Below are 20796 nucleotides of genomic sequence, written 5' to 3' on the forward strand. Positions count from 1 at the left end.
TTTACAATTTCTATTTTCTGCTTTACTACAGGTGTCTCTATTATTGAATCATTGCCCCTTCGCACACTACTGTCAGGAGACAATACTTCATGTTTCACAACATTACTACTTTTATGCATATTTACACTTGAACCGTTGTCTGAATTTACAGTTCCCTCAACAGACATAGGTTCTAATTTAAGTTTAAACTCAGTTTCCTTTGGCGGTTCCATCGCCGACAGTCTTTTAGTGCAGGTTAGTAAAATTTTTAACAGCTTTTCACTTAACTTAGTTCCTTCTGCACGACGTATGGCGTTGCCGGCGCGGCGTACCAGGATTCCTGATGCGACGTGGCACGTTGAACTGCAGACGGCTCTCCGACGGCTGTCGTGTGTTTGCGTGGCCCGCAATTGCAGGCTCTGCGCCGGCTGCTCCAGCGGACGACTGCGGTGCGGCGAGACTGGCTTCTCGCGATGCCGGCAGCACCGCTAGACTCAGTGCCAGCTCCGTCAATCCAGAGGCGTTGTTAATCCAATTGCGTCGTCCACATGCACACGTAACACTTTCACTGCTCTATTACTCAGCTGCGTGTCGCATTTTACTCGCGAATCCGAATAGTTGAAAATCACTTTCACTTAGTTGATTTCCCGGCCGATGCACCATATGTGGGGCGGCGGATGAGTTTGTAACAATAATTTAATTAATTGCTGGATATATGCTTGCGTGTTGAATCAGTTTCTGGCTTTTAGAATGTTGTTAATGCTGTCTTTCGCCGTTCTCAACACTGGCTCTCTATTTACTTCTTGGCACCCAGAAAGTGATTTAATAAAACATGGAGCCAGTATTTAGAGATCCTAGTGCCCACTTCAATTGAGATACCATTATAGCTGCAGCTTATAGCTCTGAGGAATTAGGAGATTGTCCGGGATTTCTAATCAAAAACAGTTTTCCAAAATAGTTTAGTATATTCTGAAATTCACTGATAAAAAACACAAGTATCCCTACAACCTAACTAACAGAGCAGTTCAGAGTCTAATGCGCTGATGCAACTATAAATGTCCGAATTAAATGTTAAAAGAATGCTCGCCATAATTTGATGAAAATATTTCATCAAACGCCACGCTAAATTTTTGGTAGAATGTCTGTCCCGCGACGGCACGTGAAAATACGACAATACGCAAACTGAAGCTAGTTAATGAAAATCATCCCAGAATTAACACTTCACATAAAATGTCTTCATGGTTCCGCGTATCTCTAGTAACTTAATACGGCACCCGAGGCTGTTTGTAGCAGATACACTGATGCGACGCGACTACCGACACAGATGGCGTGTCATTCAGCGTCTGGAGAGAACTGGGGCCTTGCTTCCTCGCGCAGTGTTCTTATATACAAAGCCGCGGTGCGGACGGCGAAGGGAACGCCTGATCTTTTCGGCTCTCTCGACTAGCCGCTGGGCTAGTAACGCACCACTTCAAGTTACATAATAATTTATAGCTTCTTTTGCTTATGGCCGATGAAGCTTTTAATTTAAACGTGCATTCAGCACGCAGGTAAGTATTGATAATAAAATTTTGACGTGGCTAAGTTAAATACTTTGGGCGAGAGAATTAATTAAATTACACTGCACGCAGTAGATGAGCTCTGAACTGCCGCTTTTGAGATCCGCTATCGCTATAATTTTATAGGTATTAAAAAGAAACTTTACACATTTTCATAGTCATAGCGGACCTCCAACCTATTTAAATCTAAACATCCTAGCCTTATTTATTAGCCTACTTAATCTATCTTGCTTCCTTCAGTTTTGAGACGAAAACCACAAAATCATGAATTTCCACTAAAATCTTAATTTGTGAAATCCAAAAGTACTGTTTTTATTAAATCATTATGAAGGATGAATCTAAATATAAATTTTGAAGTCTCTAGCTCTTTTCTGTTGCGCCAATTATTTTTTCAGAAAAACGTCCAAATTTCGAAAATGGCTGAAGTTATCGAACTGATATTTAACACACATTAATGTAGTATTATTTCTGACATGCTAGAAAAGTTTTAGGTCATTTGCTTGATTTTTAAGGTATTGCGCAACATTTATGACGTCAGAGCTAGTTACAGCAGACTGGTTGGCACACAATGGAAACTGATGTGAATTTACTACAGCGTGAGTAGGCTGCTTTCCTACAGACTGTTTGCGGTGACAGTTTGTCGGTGCGTACGTGTTATGTTCCCACAGGCGCCAGTAGCGGTCCTGCCTGAACACGGGCCCTCCCGAGAGACGCGCCGTCCGGACACTGGGTCTGCACTGCGTTAAGACCTGCCCGGCCCAGCTCGTAAACGAGAACGTCGAACGCTGGCGACAGCAGGGCCACAGCAGGAGACACGCGCCCTTGGGCTAAGTGCTGGCGCCACCGATGCGTGCCTTGCCGTCCCTGGCCTAGCGCGCAGAGTCGCGCTTCTCTTCGACTCACCTTCGAAACACAAGCTGTTTAGCGTACTGTCATTTCACTTACAAAAGGTCATACCATAACAATAATGGGGTAGGCCTACCATAAGGTTCATTCTCAGTATCACTGATGTTCGTTTTTTTTTATATAAAGTTCACTGACGACTTCCAAAAAATCGGTATGTCAGCCTTTAACGAATTAATACATATTTAAAATGTTGAAAAACTGTACATGTCTTAAGTTATTAAATAGAATATAATTTTAAACATCTTTTGTTTATTATTAGTCGCAGAAGAGTCCCATAGCATTTTCCTGCGGTGCACACTCTATTTCCACGATGAAATATTTAGTTCCTAGACAGATGTCCCTCATTTTGTTTTCGGATCGCCTTCTATAAAACCGTCATTTGGATACTTTTAGGTGAAAACAATTGCTTTGCGCAAGAAGCCTTTCAAATTTATATCAGCACTTAACTGTGGTATAGATAGAAGTTACGGCATAACATTCTTGGGTGCAAATGCCGAAAATGTGAAATATGTGCTCAGATTGCAAAAACCAGCTGTCAGAATAATGAGCAAGAGTCACAAAAGAGCACACTGCAGTGAGCTATGTAAAATATGGGGTATTCTGACAATCCCAAGTGAATATATCTTGCGAACTACACTTTTTATTCACAAAAATATTGAGCAATATATAGCAAACAGCTGCATACATGATCACTAAACCAGAAACAGTAATTGCTTGTACCTAGACGCAATGAATAAAACTAAAACCCAAATCACTATGTTTTTCCAAGGTGTCAAGATATACAATAAAATTCCAGAAGAAATCAAAAACATAAAGGAACTCTGTAAATTTAAAACATTCCTCAAAAGAATATTTACTAAAAAATAGTTTTTACTCGATTAGAGAATTCATGCATCATAAAATTGGCATAAATAAATAATCAGGTTAATCAGTTATAAAGTGGACATTCAAGATTGTAATTTACCCATACAAGTATCTGAGGAGTCTTGCGATCTATTTCTTTTGATTGAAGCAGGTTCTTCTGCATTATGTAAATCAGTGATAAATTGTGTGTGTAATATACATATATATTATGAATTTATTATATATAGCTTGTTATTCATTATCATATGTGACAAAATAATGTACATATGTATGTATAATGACGATATCCATACAAAAGAATTTGTTTACGGATGAATAAATAAGTAATAAGAAATAATAGTGATGTATTTTCTGAACAAGATCTAAAATGAAGCAGCACAGCTAACATAATAGGAGTTTTGTTGAAAAATAACCACCACTAATTACAGGATGTTTTGTTTCTTCAACAATTACCCTACACCGTAGTACCACCATTTAGCAGTACTTCTAATCAATTGCACAGTGAATACCAGATGACTACAATTTCAAAGTGTAATCCATCATTATTTCTCGCTGTGTGTATATCTGCCTCTCGCATATGGCACAACAACCAAAGATGAAGTTTCAAAATTTGTGAAGTTACAGTCTCTTAATTTAGCTCATTTCTATTGCATACCAACTCACAACAAAGTATCGTTCATATATTATAGACCTTTAAGTAAATACACAGCGTTCTAAGATGCTGCTGCAAGTTTCTGGGTATTTTAGTGTTCGAAAATAATAAATAAGTTAGGTGTATGTACCAATATAATCTTTCAACGAAGTTTTCTTCCTGATCCCACAGCAAAAATAATGTTATAAAGGAATATTAGTAATATACATCACAATATGTATGTTAATTCTTGAACATCCAACGTGCCAACTTATAGTATTGCATGCAAAGGCTTCATGTAGAAAAACAACATGCAATAATCGTCTACTGCTAGTAATGAAGCTCTATGTGTATACGCCAGTCACTACTCTTGATGAATTGTGGTATCGTATTGAAGCTGCATGGGCAGCTGTACCTGTACACACCATCCAAGCTCTGTTTGACTCAATGCCCAAGCGTATCAAGGCCGTTATTATGACCAGAGGTGGTTGTTCTGGGTACTGATTTCTCAGGATCTATGCACCCAAATTGCGTGAAAATGTAAACAACATGTCAGTTCTAGTATAATATATTTGTCCAATGAATACCCGTTTATCATCTGCATTTATTCTTGTTGTAGCACTTTTAATGGCGTTTGGTGTAGCATTTAAAATAAGCATGAAAAGCTCAATGGAATTCACAGGCCCCCTTCAAAACATTGAGATAAATTCCTTGAAAAATAAATAATCATTTAGTCTTCTCTTTGTCACCGTGTAGCTTTTAATTTCTTGTTTATGTCAGCTGGTAACCTCACATAGATATGTGTCCCATGAAATAAAACTCTATTTTGAATGGTCAGCATTGAGGCAAAGTTGCTTGTTGCTGATTTCAGTATTGTGGCTGCGATTTGCACTGTTCATCCTAAGTTCACAAGTGCTTCGACAGGCGCAACGTCTGGTACAATATGCCTTGCCAACGAACTCTTTTAACAAACTGGGGTAACCGGCGTAGCAGTGCGGAGCATTACGTAGACTACTGTACCATCACGTTTGTGAACGACTGGAAGTCTGCATTGTAGCTAAATGAGGCTGTACAAGGCACGCTCTCGTTCTCCAGATATACGCGTTTGTTTACTGGTGTCTGACCGTATGATTTCGGCCGCATTGAACAACTACTGTAGTATGTTTCCAAAGCTACATTCAAATGGGACCACTGCTTCAGAGCCCTCATTTTTTAAATTCTGCTTGAGGGTAAATTAAGACCAGCCTTCATTCTAAAGAGGAAAAGCTCATTTTGCGTTACTGAATCTAAAACTGTAGTAGAGCAAGGAAGTCAATCTATAATGGGTGCTATCGGTGCGTGGCCTGCATCTAAAAGCAGTAAACAGGCAAAATTTGCCAGGATTACTCAATATTGTCTCATTACGGTTTCTCTTTGCAGTCCGCACCGCAACACTGAGCTCAAACGGCGTTTATAATCTCTGAACATGCCTTGTGGTTTTCACAGTTAATATCAGCCACTGGAGCGTGCGGATGTAGTGTTGGATCTAAATGGCACGCATGGATTGACTGCAACAGGCCGAAAATATCCGCGCGCTGTGGCATCTATAATGTCGACTGCGAGCTGCAGCGATCAGGAACTACTGGGCAGCCATTTTCTGCAAATTTTGGAGGAGGCAGCTTCTCTTTGCAGGGGCAAACTCATCGGAGTTTCATAGGGTCCGGAGGCCATCGACAGTTTTGCGCAATTGTGGGAGTTGTTTGCTCCTATTTCCAGCTGCTTCATTGACTAAATGAAAGAATTCTATCTTGTTGTCTGGAAGAATACCCTATGAAGTGCTTGTAGAATTGTGTGCACCACCACATGTGCCAGCGCCAATCAAAAGTCTATACATTAATCACCACACAGGTGTGAAGACGTGCGCTGGCGTGTGTAATTTCTTAAATGTATCAAAAGGTGTCCTACTGGGTTGTGTCTGTAGTTTAGCCACACGTAGAAGGTCAATAACGCGGTTCAATCGCGTCCGCATTGTTACTTTGTGCCAGGAAGAGCTATCAACAAGAGAAATGTCCAGTCGTCTCAGAGTGAACCAAAGTGATATAGTTCGGACATGGAGGAGATACAGAGAGGAACTGTCGATGACATGCCTCACTCAGGCCACCCAAGGGCTAGTACTGCAGTGGATCACCGCTAACTGCGGATTATGGCTCGGAGGAGCCCTGACAGCAACGCCATCATGTTGAATAACGCTTTTCGTGCAGCCACAGGTCGTCAAGTTACGACTCAAACTGTGCTGAATGATGCGCAACTTCATTTCCGATGTCCATGGGGAGGTCCATCTTTGCAACCACAAAACCATGCCGTGCGGCATACATGGGACCAACAACATGCCGAATAGATCGGTCAGCATTGGCATCACGTTCTTTTCATCGATGAGTGTTGCATATGCCTTCAACCAGACAATCTTCGGAGACGTGTTTGGAGACAACCCTGTCAGGCTGAATACCTTAGACGCACTGTCCAGCGATTGCAACGAGGTTGAGGTTCCCTGCTCTTCTGGGGTGGCATTATTTGGTGGGGCCAACGTACGCCGCTGGTGGTCATGCAAGGCGCCGTAATAGCTGTACGTTACGTGAATGCCATCCACCGACCGATAGTGCAATCATATCGGCAGCATATTGGCGAGGCCTTCGTCTTCACGACCGACAATTCGCACCCTCATCAAGAACATCTTGTGAATGACTTCCTTCAGGATGATGACATGAACCCTATCGAACATGGCTGGGAAGTATTGAAAATGGATTTTTATGGATGATGTGACCCACCATCCACTTTGAGGGAACTACGCCGAATCGCCGTTGAGGAATGGGACAATCTGGACCAACAGTGCCCTGATGAACTTGTGGATAGTACGCCACGCAGAATACAGGCAAGCATCAACGCAAGAAGACGTGTTACTAGATACCGGTGTGTACGGCAATCTGGACCACCACCTCTGAATCTTCCACTGTATGGTGGTACAACATGCAATATGTGGTTTTCATAAGTAATAAAAACGGCGGAAATGATGTTCATGTTGATCTCTTTTCTAATTTTCTACACAGTTTCCCGAAGTCTCGGTACTGACGCGATGTGAAACTTTTTTGAGGTGTGTATTATGAATAAAAATGCGGTTCGGAAGTAGTGACTGTTGGGCATTGTAACAAACACCGTAGTTTGTATACATGTGGCTTGGCAGTGTGATTTATACAGAACAACAACGTGGTTTTGTGAATAGGAGCTGATGTTTATTTGTGAACAAATGTAAATTATTCTGCATGCGCCTAAAAATATGATAATTTTTTGAATAAATTACATTAGTGGCCTGTAGTTGTATTAATGCAGTTCATTTTATACCTGGTGTTGGTGTAACGATGCCATATCGAGTGGTGGAAGAAATTCCTGAGTATGGAGTTTTGGGGCACAGAGCGGTATGGACTGAATCATGGACGGAGAGAAATACGAATGAAATGAAGACTGATACATTTGAGGTGTGGTGCTATAGAAGGGTATTGAAATTTGGTGGACTGATAAGAAACGATATGAAAAGTTTCTCCGAAGGATCGACGAGCATAGGAACATGTGGAAACTCTGGTAAAGGCGGCGGAATGGAATGACACGTTTTAACACGACAAGCAATACCTGCCAAAGTGCTTGAAGGGGGGGTAGACGGTGGAAGATGTAGGGCAAGACAGTAGTTGGAATATATTCAACAAATAACTGAGCCGCTTGGCTGTAAGTGTTACTATAAAATTAATAAAGTGCATGGCACAGGAGAAGTTATATTGGGAGAATGTAGGGAGCAGTCCAGCAGCAAAGAATAATGCGTAAGCGACCTCCATGAATACCTCTCTAAAGTTGAGGATTATCAATGGGTTGTAAGACAGGTTCTGTCGAGGTCGTTCACATTAGTTTTCTACGGCCAGTACTAGTCCAGTATACTGTTCCTCACTTCGCGAGTGTTGTATCTTCCTGGGAAACATTTATATTGTACCAGTGTCAGATTATTGTGTCTGTATTTTTTGGTTTTCCGTCTTTTACTTTTTTGTGTTCACAGGAGCCAGGCTGACTGATCCTGTGGTTGCCTCTTTAGAACAGTTTGAAGACAGATTTAATCTGAACCAGGAACTCATAAATAACAGTAGAGTACCAGATCCAGCATCAGCGAGGATCCAATTGTCTCAGTCACAACCTACAACAGGGAAAAGATTAAAGGAGAATACGCCAGCAAAGTCCCTAGATTTCCTTCCTTTCGTTGGAAATAATTCCTTCAAAATATCAACAATCCTTAGAAATTGTTTGGTGAAAATGATTTTCCGCCCATCACCTAAGATTTAGGACATGCTGGGGTCAGTGAAGGATAATTTATTATTGCAGAAGGTGTGAATCTACAAAATAGCTAGCCATTCTGGTATGGCCTGCACAGGACAAACAAAGGCACAGGGGAAGAACGCTGCACAGAACATAAACTTTGCACTCGCATTTTGAAACACAGTAAGTCGGCAATTGCGAAATATTCTATCTCAAACGTACATTCAATGAAGTAGCAACATATTTGGGGCTCCGTAACAAAAGAACCAGTGGGAATACACATCGCGAAAATCTGAAGAACCGTGACAGCTGCTACTAGCTGGATAATGCGTGGAATCCCGTCATCTCCAGAGAAAGAGGCCAGAATACGCCGATACTTGTGGCAAGCGGCAACCCCGCAGTTCCACCAGCGAGGGCGCTGCCGCCAGGCGGTGTGATCCTACTGTCACCGTGATTCTGACGCATGTCCCGCTATTTTATCAGCGCACTTTACTGGGTGGTCCGGTGATCGTGACCGCGCCAAATATCTCACGAAATAAGCGTCAAGCGAAAAAACTACAAAGGACGAAACTTGTAGAGCTTGAAGGGGGAAACCAGATGGCGCTGTGGTTGGCCCGCTAGACGGCGCTGCCATAGGTCAAACGGATATCGGTTCCATTTTTAAAAATATGAACCCCCCAATTTCATTACATATTCGTGTAGTACCCAAAGAAATACGAATGTTTTAGATGGACTACATTTTTCGCTTTGTGATAGGTGGCGCTGTAATAGTCACAAACATATGGCTCACAATTTGAGACCAACAGTTGGTAACAGGTAGGTTTTTTAAATTAAAATACAGAACTTAGGTACGTCTGAACATTTTATTTCTGTTGTTCCAATGTGATACATGTGCCTTTGTGAACTTATCATTTCTGAGAACGCATGCTATTACTGCGTGATTACCTGTAAATACCACATTAATGCAATAAATGCTCAAAATGATGTCTGTCAAACCCCATGCGTTTGGCAATATATGTAATTACATTCCTCTCAACAGCGAGTTGTTCGCCTTCCGTAATGTTCGCTCATGCATTGACAATGTGCTGACGCATGTTGTCAGGCGTTGTCGATGGATGGCGATGGCAAATATCCTACAACTTTCCCCACAGAAAGAAATCCGGTGACGTCAGATCCGGTTAACGTGCGGTCCCTGGTATGGTGCTTCGACGACCAATCCACCTGTCATGAAATATGCTATTCAATACCGTTTCAACCGCACGTGAGCTATGGGCCGGACATACATCATGTTGGAAGTACATCGCCATTCTGTCATGCAGGAAACATCTTGTAGTAACATCGGTAGAACATTACGTAGGAAATCAGCATACATTGCACCATTTAGATTGACATCGATAAAATGGGGGCCAATTATCCTTCCTCCCATAATGCCGCACCATACACTAACCCGCCAAGGTCGCTGATATTCCACTTGTCGCACCCGGCGTGGATTTTCCGTTGCCCAATAGTGTATATTACGGTTTACGTTACCATTCTTGGTGAATTACGCTTCGTCGCTAAATAGAATGCGTGCAAAATATCTGTCATCGTCCCGTAATTTCTCTTGTACCCAGTGGCAGAACTGTACACGACGTTCAAAGTCGTCGCCGTGCAATGCCTGGTGCATAGAAATGTGGTACGGATGCAATCGATGTTGATGTAGTATTCTCAACACCGACGTTTTTAACATTCCCGATTCTCGCGCAGTTTGTCTGCTACTGATGTGCGGATTAGCTGCGACAGCAGCTTAAACACCTACTTGGGCATCATCATTTCTTGCAGGTCGTGGTTGACGTTTCACATGTAGCTGAACGCTTCCTGTTTACTAAAATAACGTAACTATCCGGCGAAAGGTCCGGACACTTGGATTATGTCGTCCAAGATACCGAGCAGCGTACATAGCACACGCCTGTTGGGCATTTTGATCACAATAGCTATACATTAACACGATATCGACCATTTCCGCAATTGGTAAACGGTGCATTTTTTTTTCCTTTATTGAATTTCGATTTCCCCGAAGGGGGCGGGCTGGCAGCAGCTTAGTACGCCGCTCTTCAGCCTACAGAGTTTGTTAGAAAGATGAAGAGAATAAATAATAGAAACAGGCGATAAAATCGGAGACTTAAAGAGTAACATGGCGAAAAGAAATCGTTGAACTTAAAACAAAGAACAGAGGGATGATGACGCTAAGAAGATACATACGAAGCAGACAGGTAAAACAATAGACAGACAATTAAAAAAACACGGCGACAGTCTGGTTTCTGTTCGCAAAAGACATAAAATTCACACCCCCAGCGACAGCATGGTTTCTGTTCGCAACACGAGAAAGACGGACAACACTGAACAGTCACTGGAACACTGCACGAAAAAGGTGGCAAATGTGACGTACCACAGCCGAGAGCAGGTGGGGGGAAACTGGACAGATGATGGGAAAATAAAAAAAAGGTGGGAGCCGGGAAAGGAGCTGATGGAGGACGAGGACCCATAAGAGGCGTGGGGGGCGCTGGGCAGACGCGACAGGGAGTGGGGTAGGCAGAGGAGGGGAATACAAAGGAACTCGGTGGGGGGGGGGGGGGCGAGAAGGGAGGTAGGGAGAGGTTAAGTGGGGAGAAAAGAGGACGTAAGTGGGGGGGGGGAAGAGGGAGCCCAGGGAAAGGACAGAGGAAAGGAGGGGGAGTGTGGATCAGAGTTGATAGGAGGGATAAATGGAGGGATAGAGGGCATCATCCGGGAGGGGGAGTTGATGGAAGCCACCTTGGGAAAGGAGATGATGGGTGTAGAGATGGAGGGTAGGGGGGCCACAATGGTGAAGACGTGGCAGGGGGCAGGGATGGGAGAGGAGAGGAGGAACAAGGGGGTAAGGGCGTTCAAGACGGCGGGAGGTGTAGAGGATGCGGATATGTTCGAGGAATAGGAGCAGATGGGGGAAAGGAATGAGATCATAGAGGATCTGCGTGGGGGACGGGAGGCGTATGCGGAAGTTGAGGCGGAGTGCATGACGCTCAAGGATCTGGAGGGACTTATAGAATTTTGGGGGGGGGGCAGATATCCAGGCAGGACTGGCATAACAGAGGATGGGATGGATTAAGGATTTGTAGGTGTGGAGGATGGTAGAGGGGTGCAACCCCCATGTCCGGCCAGAGAGGAGTTTGAGGAGACGGAGGCAGTTGTGGGCTTTGGGTTGGATGGAGCGGAGATGAGAGATCCAGGTGAGGTGACGGTCAATGGTGAGGCCAAGGTAGGTGAAGGTGGGGGTGAGGCGGACAGGACGGGCGCAGACCGTAAGGGAGAAATCCAGGAGCCGGAAGGAGCGAGTGGTACGACATACGATGATTGCCTCAGTCTTGGAAGGGTTGAGTTTCAGGAGCCACTGGTTACACCATGCAGCAAAAAGGTCAAGGCGATTCTGGAGAAGGTGTTGGGACCGTTGGAGGGTAGGAGCGAGGGCGAGGAATGCGGTGTCATCAGCATATTGCAAGAGGTGTACTGGAGGAGGGGGGGGTTGGGGCATATCTGCCGTGTACAGGAAGTAGAGGAGAGGGGAGAGGACAGAGCCCTGGGGCACACCTGCAGAGGGGTAGAAGGTGTGGGAATTGGCATTATGGATGGTAACATAGGAGGGGCGGTGGGACAGGAAGGAGGCCACCAGACGGATGGAGTTGATAGGAAGGGCGTAGGTTTGGAGTTTAAACAGGAGACCGGGATGCCAGACACGGTCGTAGGTCTTTTTGAGGTCAAGGGAGACAAAAATGGCGGAGCGATGGGAGTTAAGCTGGAGGGAGAGGAGATGAGTGAGGCGGAGGAGTTGGTCATCAGCAGAGAAGGAAGGTCAAAAGCCACATTGGGTGTTTGGGAGGAGGTGGTTTTGGCGGAGGTGGTGATGGATGCGCCGGGAAAGGATGGATTCCAAGAACTTACTGAACACCGATGTGAGACAGATAGGACGATAGGAAGAGGCATCAGATGGAGGCTTGTTGGGTTTGTAGAACATCAGGATACGGGAGGTTTTCCACAGGTCGGGATAGAAGCCAGTGGCAAGGATGACATTGTAGAGGGTGGCAAGGATTGAAAGGAATGAGGGAGGGCAGTGTTTGAGGTGGCGGTAGGTAACGCAGACGGTGCATTTTAACACAGTTAATGTATCACGAAGCAGATCCCGTCCACACTGACGAGATGTTAACTGATACCACGTACTTATACGTTTGTGACTATTACAGCGCCATCTATCAGAAAGCGAAAAAAGTGGTCCAGCTAAAACATTCATATTTCTTTATGTACTACACGAATAGGTAATAAAAATGGTGGTTCCTATCTTAAAAAACGCATTTGATATTCGTTTAACCTGTGACAGCGCCATCTAGCGGGCCAACCATAGCGCCATCTGGTTTCCCCCTTCAAGATAGACGAGTTTTGTTCTTTGCGGTGTTGTCGTTTGATGCTTATATCGTGAGATATTTGGCCCAGTCACTATCAATGAACCACCCTGTATAAGATAGAGTGTTGAACGCTTTCGTACTCCTCCCCCTTTATTGTGTTTCCTCTCCCTCCATCTCCACCGTCTCCTGTGCCCCGCCCCCGCCCCTTTGCTTTTTCCTCCTCCCCTCTTTACCACCTCATCGGTCTGGGCCCTCCCCCCCCCACCCCACCCCAACCCCCTCATCTTCCTTAGACTGTGGTGTCAGCTGAGTGTCTACTCTTTAATGCAATGCCTAAGTGAGTGTTGAGAGTAGTGCGTCGTTTTTGCCAAGTGTTGCAAACGGAAACCATACTGTCGCTAGGCGTGATTTTCTTATATCTTGCGAACAGAAACCAGACTGTCGCGGTGTATTTTAATTGCCTGTCTACAATGGTACCTGTCTGCTTACTGTGTGTCTTAATTAGCATCGCATTTTAAGTTCCACAACTCCTGCCATTTTACAGTAAAAAAAAAAAAAAAAAAAAAAAAAAAAAAAAAAAAAAAAAAAGAAGCTCGCCTTCGTCAGCCTTTGGTGACTCACCTGAAGTTTACCGGCAGATGTTCAGTCGAAGTGTCGTGGAGTTTAGGTTTAGGCGACTGACTACAGTCCTGAAATCTATTCGAACAATGTTTTATTCCCTTCGTGGTTTCTGTTAACACTTCATAGTTAACATTTGTCTGATAGGGCACTCTGTAAAGGAAATGCTGCAAGTCAATAACAATTAAGAAATAACATTTATTAAGAATATGTTACAAAATGGTATTTAATTTTGGTACGGTTTGATGTTTGGCTTTGGGTGTCTTAACCATAAGAGAGTGATATCTAAAATTACTCTGCCATCTATTGGCAGTCTATGTGTAACTGACAGTAGTGTTGCAGACACTCTTGATAGTCCAATTACTCCATAAGTAGCGAGTGCTATGTCGGCAGATAGCATTGAGACTACAGCAGGGAGCTGGCGCAGACACTGAATTGAAGTGATTAACTGCCAGTATCTAAGTGTGAGAGCGTCCGCGGCGTGACGGTTTTCGCTGCCTCTCTTCGGAAGGATTACGGGTCTATAGTACCCGGAAACGTACGTGACTAGGAGGCACTGGCTGACCTGCCGAGGAAATCAACGGTGCCCGCATCTCGTGGTCGTGCGGTAGCGTTCCCGCTTCCCACTCCCGGGTTCCCGGGTTCGATTCCCGGCGGGGTCAGGGATTTTCTGTGCCTCGTGATGGCTGGGTGTTGTGTGCTGTCCTTATGTTAGTTAGGTTTAGGTAGTTCTATGTTCTAGGGGACTGATGACCATAGATGTTAAGTCCCATAGTGCTCAGAGCCATTTGAACCATTTTTTTTTAAATCAACGGTGAATCGCTGAAAACCACAGGAAGACAATAGCAGCGCTGGACGGAAAACGAAGACAACATAACAGAATGACAGGTCCGGGCAGGCCCTGTGGCCGAGCGGTTCTAGGCGCTTCAGTCCGGAACCGCACTGCTGATGACAATGCAGGTTCGAATCCTGCCTCGGGCATGGATGTGTGTCATGTCCTTAGATTAGTTAGATTTAAGTAGTTCTAAGTCTAGGGGACTGGTGACCTCAGATGTTAAGTCCCATCGTGCTTAGAGCCATTTGAACCATTTGAAGAGGTCCGGAGAGTGAACCCAAATTGAGAGCCTGAAGGTACCAACGGCAGAGACCAAGCAACGTTGAGTACAATTAACAGTACGGGAGCGCAGTCAGAACACGACTGATGTCTGGGCCTTTCTTCCGTTTATGTCACTTCATTTCCGTCCCCTCGTAAGTGCTGGGGGTAAGCTCTCAGCGGATAGATATCGCAGCCCTTCTGCCATATGAGAGGAAATGTCTTTATAACATGTTATAAAACTGGGCACAGCAACTGACAAAACGAACGTTTCGCATAATGTAAACACGTACATTGAGTTGCATAATTTAAAATATACGAGCCATGGGCGGCTCCTTTCACCTCCCCGATATCGACAGCTTTCAGCTGGCATCTGACCAGGTGGTGCGGATTACTCTCTTGTGCTATTATCGCTGCCCAGCTAAGCATCAAACGCGGCCGCTGGAGCGGTGTCGACGAAGCCTTGGAATAGTGCAGTGCAGCGGCCCCTAGCACAAATGGGTCGAAGGCAAGAGTTTGGTTCGCCTATGCCTTGAGAATAAAAGAAAATGATTCAAATGGCTCTGAGCACTATGGGACTAAACACCTGTTGTCATCAGTCCCAAGATCGTAGAACTACTTAAACCTAACTAACCTAAGGACATCACACGCATCCATGCCCGAGACAGGATTCGAACCTGCGACCGTAGCAGTCTCGCGGTTCCGCACTGAAGTGCCTAGAACCGCTCGGACATCGCTGCCGGCTCCGTGAGAATCTCGTTGTTCTTTTCTGTGCACCGATTTCCCGCTCCAAAAGCTGTTTGAGCGGATTTTGGTCTTTATATTCACTGAGTCGTCATGCACGCCTTTGTTATTTGGCTCTAGGTTATTCTAACACAAATTTATTGCCCCGACTGCTCTGTCTGCTTTCGAAGTGACTTAAGTTAATATGGTGGACATCATTCTCTCTGAAAATTTGCCATGGTTAATTTTGTGACCAGCTTTCACTCACAATTACATCACGGCATATGAATTATGCATTTTTTGCAGTTTTGAGTTCAGTTTTAAATTGTTTTACGCGAGAGAACACTGTGTTTTAAATACTATGGACCTCTCTGGTATTACTTTTATTCAGAACTTTAAGATTTGTGTGTTATTACTTCCAGCTAATGGTAAGACCTCGGCCCGCCCGATTAGCTGAACGGTCTAACGCACGGCTTTGTGGAGCGAGAAGGATCGCCTGGTCCTCGGCATGAATCCGCCCGGTGGACTTGTGTCGAGGTCCGGTTAGCCGGCCAGTCTATGGAAGGTGATAGGAGATTTTCCGTCTGCCTCGGCGAATGGTGGCTGGTTCCCCTTATTCCGCCTCAGCTACGCTATGTCGGCGATTGCTACGCAAACAAGTTCTCCACGTACGCGTGCACCACCATTACTCTACAAAACAAACACAGGGGTTACACTCGTCTGGTGTGAGACGTTCCCTGGTGGGCGAGGGTGGGGGGGGGGGAAGGGGTTCCACCGGGGACCGAACCGCACAATAACCCTGGGTTCGGTGTGGGGCGACGGAGGGGCTAAGTGGACTGCGGTACTCGTCGTGGGGCTGTGGACCACTGCGGCTGCGGCGGGGACGGAGCCTCTCCGTCGTTTCTAGGTCCCTGGTTAACATGCAATACAATATAATGGTAAGGCATTAGTGATATGTTATTTATTCCTGGAAAAATTTACAGCTTCCTTTCAGTATTTCTCTTTTACACCTAATATTTTAGGGAAGCTTATTTCCTAGGGTGTATGGCCCTATTGGAAATGGTCTCTAAGTGCAATCGTGGTTAAAGAAGGAATTTCACTTGTAATGTAATTCAGCAGGACATTTATGTTCAGTATTTCTTAATAGGACGTAAAAGGTCGCCGGAAGAGCGTTCCGTGTCGGCGGTTTCTTGCTGCGTGGGCCTGCCTTGTTTGCGGCTGTGCGGCCGGCTCGTGATAATCACCTAGTACAGCTTGATATTTGTTTGCACTCGCGCGTCCTGAAAATCTGTGCTCGAGCTGAGTGCCTTACGTAACTCGACTTGCACTGTAAACTAAATTTTGCTGTCGGCCAAGAAGCCTTTGATCAATTATCTTCGCACACTGAATTTTCCCTTTAATGATTTTTTATGTTTAATACGTACTGTAAGTTTGTTCTAAATTTTACCTGAAATTAGTTGCTGTAAACCATCTGGTTAAGCCGTGAAGGCGAACTTTTATGTCTTGTTAAGTAGTTAATATTTTGGGTGTTCTAAGTCTTCGTTTTGAGTTCACATGAAGAAATTTTTCTAGCACTCAGTTTTAATTCTTTTTATTGGCTCGTTTACTTAAGCTACTTTATATTTAAAATTCTTAAAGAAAATTTTTATATAAGTTTTATCTTTCTACATCCCTTTTTAAGGCCAGTATTATTGTAATTCAGTGACTGTCTCATTCACCATAGTGAATACTTTCGAATGTATAAATTTAATGTGGGAAATTAACTTGGAATTTCCCTAACTTTCTTTCTTAAAGGGGACCTGTTACTTTAAAAATCATAAAAGTTTGCTGTCAAAAGGATAAATGATATTAGTTACAGTGGTCTAGTCCTTCCGTGTCTTTCCCTGAGCGTGGTAGTTCCCAGTTTCAATATAAATGGCGGATTTGCTGATTAATTAAATTTTTGTCCGCCCCTGGTAGCAGAGTGGTCAACGCGACGGAATGTCATACCTAACGGCCCGGGCTCGATTCCCGGCCCGGTCGGAGATTTCCTCCGCTCAGGGACTGGGTGTTGTGTTGTCCTTATCATCATCATTTCATCCCCATCGACACGCAAGTCGCCGAACTGGCGTCAACTCGAAACACTTGCACCAGGCGAACGGGAGGCCCTAGCCACAAGGCATTTCAATCTTATTAAAATATTAATACACAAGAAATGGCTGATCAATGTTTCACAAAAGATAAAAGACAGGGAGACAGTAGCATAAGTTAAAAACGTAAAAAGCGGTGTGTTGACTGCTGAATATAGAGACATAGACGAGTGATACTGCGTGTTAGGGAGGCCAGGAGACACACCTGTGGGAAGCACAGTCGCAGTCGGTTTTTTTAAGCGACTTCGTCGACTTGTGTGTCGATGAGGATGACACGATTATGAGCACAGCACTCAGTCTCTGAATAGATAAAATCTTCAATCCAGCCGGGAATCGTACCAGGGCCCCACGAATGACATTCCGCCGTGCTGATCGCTCAGGTATGGAAGCGCATCATTTCGGGCCCCTGTGTCGATATCTGTATAGCTTAGCAGCTGTTGCCGATAGGATGGCAACGATAGCGTGGGCCCCACCTAGTGCAGAGGCAGCCGCGACAGCAGCGTTCGCAAATAATAAGGGCGACGCCTAGCGGCTGTCGCCGAGGTCCATGTGGGCTTCGGAACTCCTCGGGCAGGGGTACCAGAAGGCCCGCCAGAACAAGGGGAAAGCAATGTGGCCGCCCTTACTAGAATTTCCTATTAATTGTCAACACCATCGGCGGGCATATACGACACGCTGGAGAAACTGGCATCGAAGCAGAAATAGATCCGGGTTTGTACGTATCATCTGGAGGCTGCTGCATGCAACTGAGGAACTCAAGGCGAGTGATTGTGCTGTGTGGTGGCTGTAGTGACGTGGAAGACAGCCAAGCCACTCGGAGGTAGCCGAAAGGCACGCGTTAAGCTCACGCAGATTGGCGTGAGGTCTGGAACAAGGCAATTTTCCTATAAAGAAAAGAACGTAGTTCTTGGAATACTTAACTTTAATCCACAATTGGAGAACATCGCTCTTGTTTAGACATTATTACACTGAATATAAACTGGTAATGGCGCCTTGCTAGGTCGTAGCAAATGACGTAGCTGAAGGCTATGCTAACTATCGTCTCGGCAAATGTGAGCGTATTGGTCAGTGTAGCTTCGCTAGCAAAGTCGGCTGTACAACTGGGGCGAGTGCTAGGACGTGTCTCTAGACCTGCCGTGTGGCGGCGCTCGGTCTGCAATCACTGACAGTGGCGACACGCGGGTCCGACGTATACTAACGGACCGCGGCCGATTTAAAGGCTACCACCTAGCAAGTGTGGTGTCTGGCGGTGACACCACAGTGGCCTCGTGGTATTTGTGGTGTTTCTCTTGCTATGCGACAGTAGTTATCCAGGGTAACAAAATTATATCCTATAAACTCCGTATGAGCTCTGGACTGAAATTTCAAATTGGTTCAAATGGCTGTGAGCACTATGCGACTTAACTTCTGAAGTCATCAGTCGCCTAAAACTTAGAACTAATTAAGCCTAACTAACCTACGGACATCACACACATCCATGCCCGAGGCAGGATTCGAACCTGCGACCGCAGCGATCGCTCGGTTCCAGACTGTAGCGCCTAGAACCGCACGGCCACTCCGGCCGGCACTGAAAATTCCTTTTATCTCGTAATGTTTCCATAAGGTGAGGCTCGACAGCCATAAAGTACATTATAGAACGCATTTTAAATGTCAGCTGCTTATTTGTATAATTTCCATACGGTTCAACTTCAAAGGAATATGGGAATTTATTCACTAGCCTGTTGTACCATGCTTCTGAGGCAAACTGAGGAGCTACTAAGTCCCATAGTGCTCCTAGCCACATGAACCATATGACTGAGAGGTAGCGGCTCCGGTCTAGTAAACCGACATACGGCCAGGAGAGCGGAGTGCTGACCACAAGACCGTCCGTATCGGCATCCAGTGACACCTGTCGGCTGAGGATGATACGGCGGCCAGTCGGCACTGTTGGGGCTTTATGGTCTGTTCTGGAGGAGTTTACTTTAGTTTAGTGGTACCTTACATCCTGGATATAGTTAGCAACCGAAACCGGTAGATTACTAATGGGACCAATAAACAGCAGATGGTTAAAATGCATTTTATAAAATTCCTCCTATTTTCCTGGTAAGTACGGATGCCTACTGTAAAAATGCATTGCATGTAGTACAACCATGCTCATAAGTTAAGGATATTTGCAGAATGTGGTGCCACACAACGTGGCACTACACAAAACTGGCGCTAATAGCATAAGCACGTAGGGAACACATACGACACAGATCTGTAAGTCCACGATATTGGTGATAAGTTGAGAAAACCGTCCCGAAACACATGTGCTACAAAGCGTCACTGTTTCCCGCGCATGTACTCCGACATCAATATGGGATACGATCACCATGCACACGTACACCGGCCGCACAACGCGTTGGCTTGAAGCAGCTGCCGGGATATAGCCTCCCATTCTTGCACCAGTGCCTGTCGAAGCTCCTGAAGTGTCCTAGGGGTTTGAAGACGTGCAGCGGTACGTCGACCGAGAGCATCCCAGACGTGCTCGCTGGGGTTTTGGTCTGGAGAACAGGAAAGCCACTCCATTCTCCTGATATCTTCTTTTCCATGGTACTCCTACACGATGCCAGCTCGGTGGGGCCGTGCGTTATCATCCATCAGGAGGAAGGTGGGACCCACTACACCCCTGAAATGCGTGCGGTTCTAGGCGCTTCAGTCTGGAACCGCGTGACCGCTACGTTCGCAGGTTCGAATCCTGGCTCGGGCATGGATGTGTGTGATGTCCTTAGGTTGGTTAGGTTTAAGTAGTTCTAAGTTCTAGGGGACTGATGACCGCAGATGTTAAGTCCCATAGTGCTCAGAGCCATTTGAACCATTTTGAACCCCTGAAATGGTGGACATACTGGTGCCAAATGTCGTCCCGATACACCTGACATGTTACAGTTCCTCTGTCAAAGACATGCAGGGGTGTACGTGCACCAATCATAATCCCACCCCACACCATCAAAACAAGACCTCCATACAAGTCCCTTTCAAGGTCATTAAAGGGATGGTATCTGATACTTGGTTCACACCAGATGAAAATCGTGCGAGAGTCGCTGTTCAGACTACACCTGGACTCGTCGTGAACATAACCTGGGACCACTGTTCCAATGACCATGTACTGTGCTCTTGACACCAGGCTTTACGGCCTCTCCTGTAACCAGGGGTCAGTGGAATGCACCTTGCAGGTGTCCATCCGAATAAACCAAGTTTTTTCAGTCGTCTGTAGGCTGTGTGTCTGGAGACAACTGTTCCAGTGGCTGCGGTAAGGTGCCGTGCAAGACTACCTGGAGTACTCCGTGCCCGTCTGCGGGCACCGATGGTGAGATGTCAGTCATCTTGGTGTTGTACACTGTTTGCGTCCCGTACTGTGGCGCCTGAACACGTTTCCTGTCTGCTGGAATCGTTGCCATAATATTGAGAATACACTTTGTGCCACACGGAGGGCCCGTGCTACGACCTGCTCTGTTTGACCAGCCTCTAGTCGCCCTAGTATTCTATCCATCATAACGTCATCAATATGTATTTTTAGCCGTTTTCAACACAC

The sequence above is a fragment of the Schistocerca serialis genome, chromosome 1, assembly GCF_023864345.2.
Source record: "Schistocerca serialis cubense isolate TAMUIC-IGC-003099 chromosome 1, iqSchSeri2.2, whole genome shotgun sequence".
Lineage (NCBI taxonomy): Eukaryota > Metazoa > Arthropoda > Insecta > Orthoptera > Acrididae > Schistocerca > Schistocerca serialis.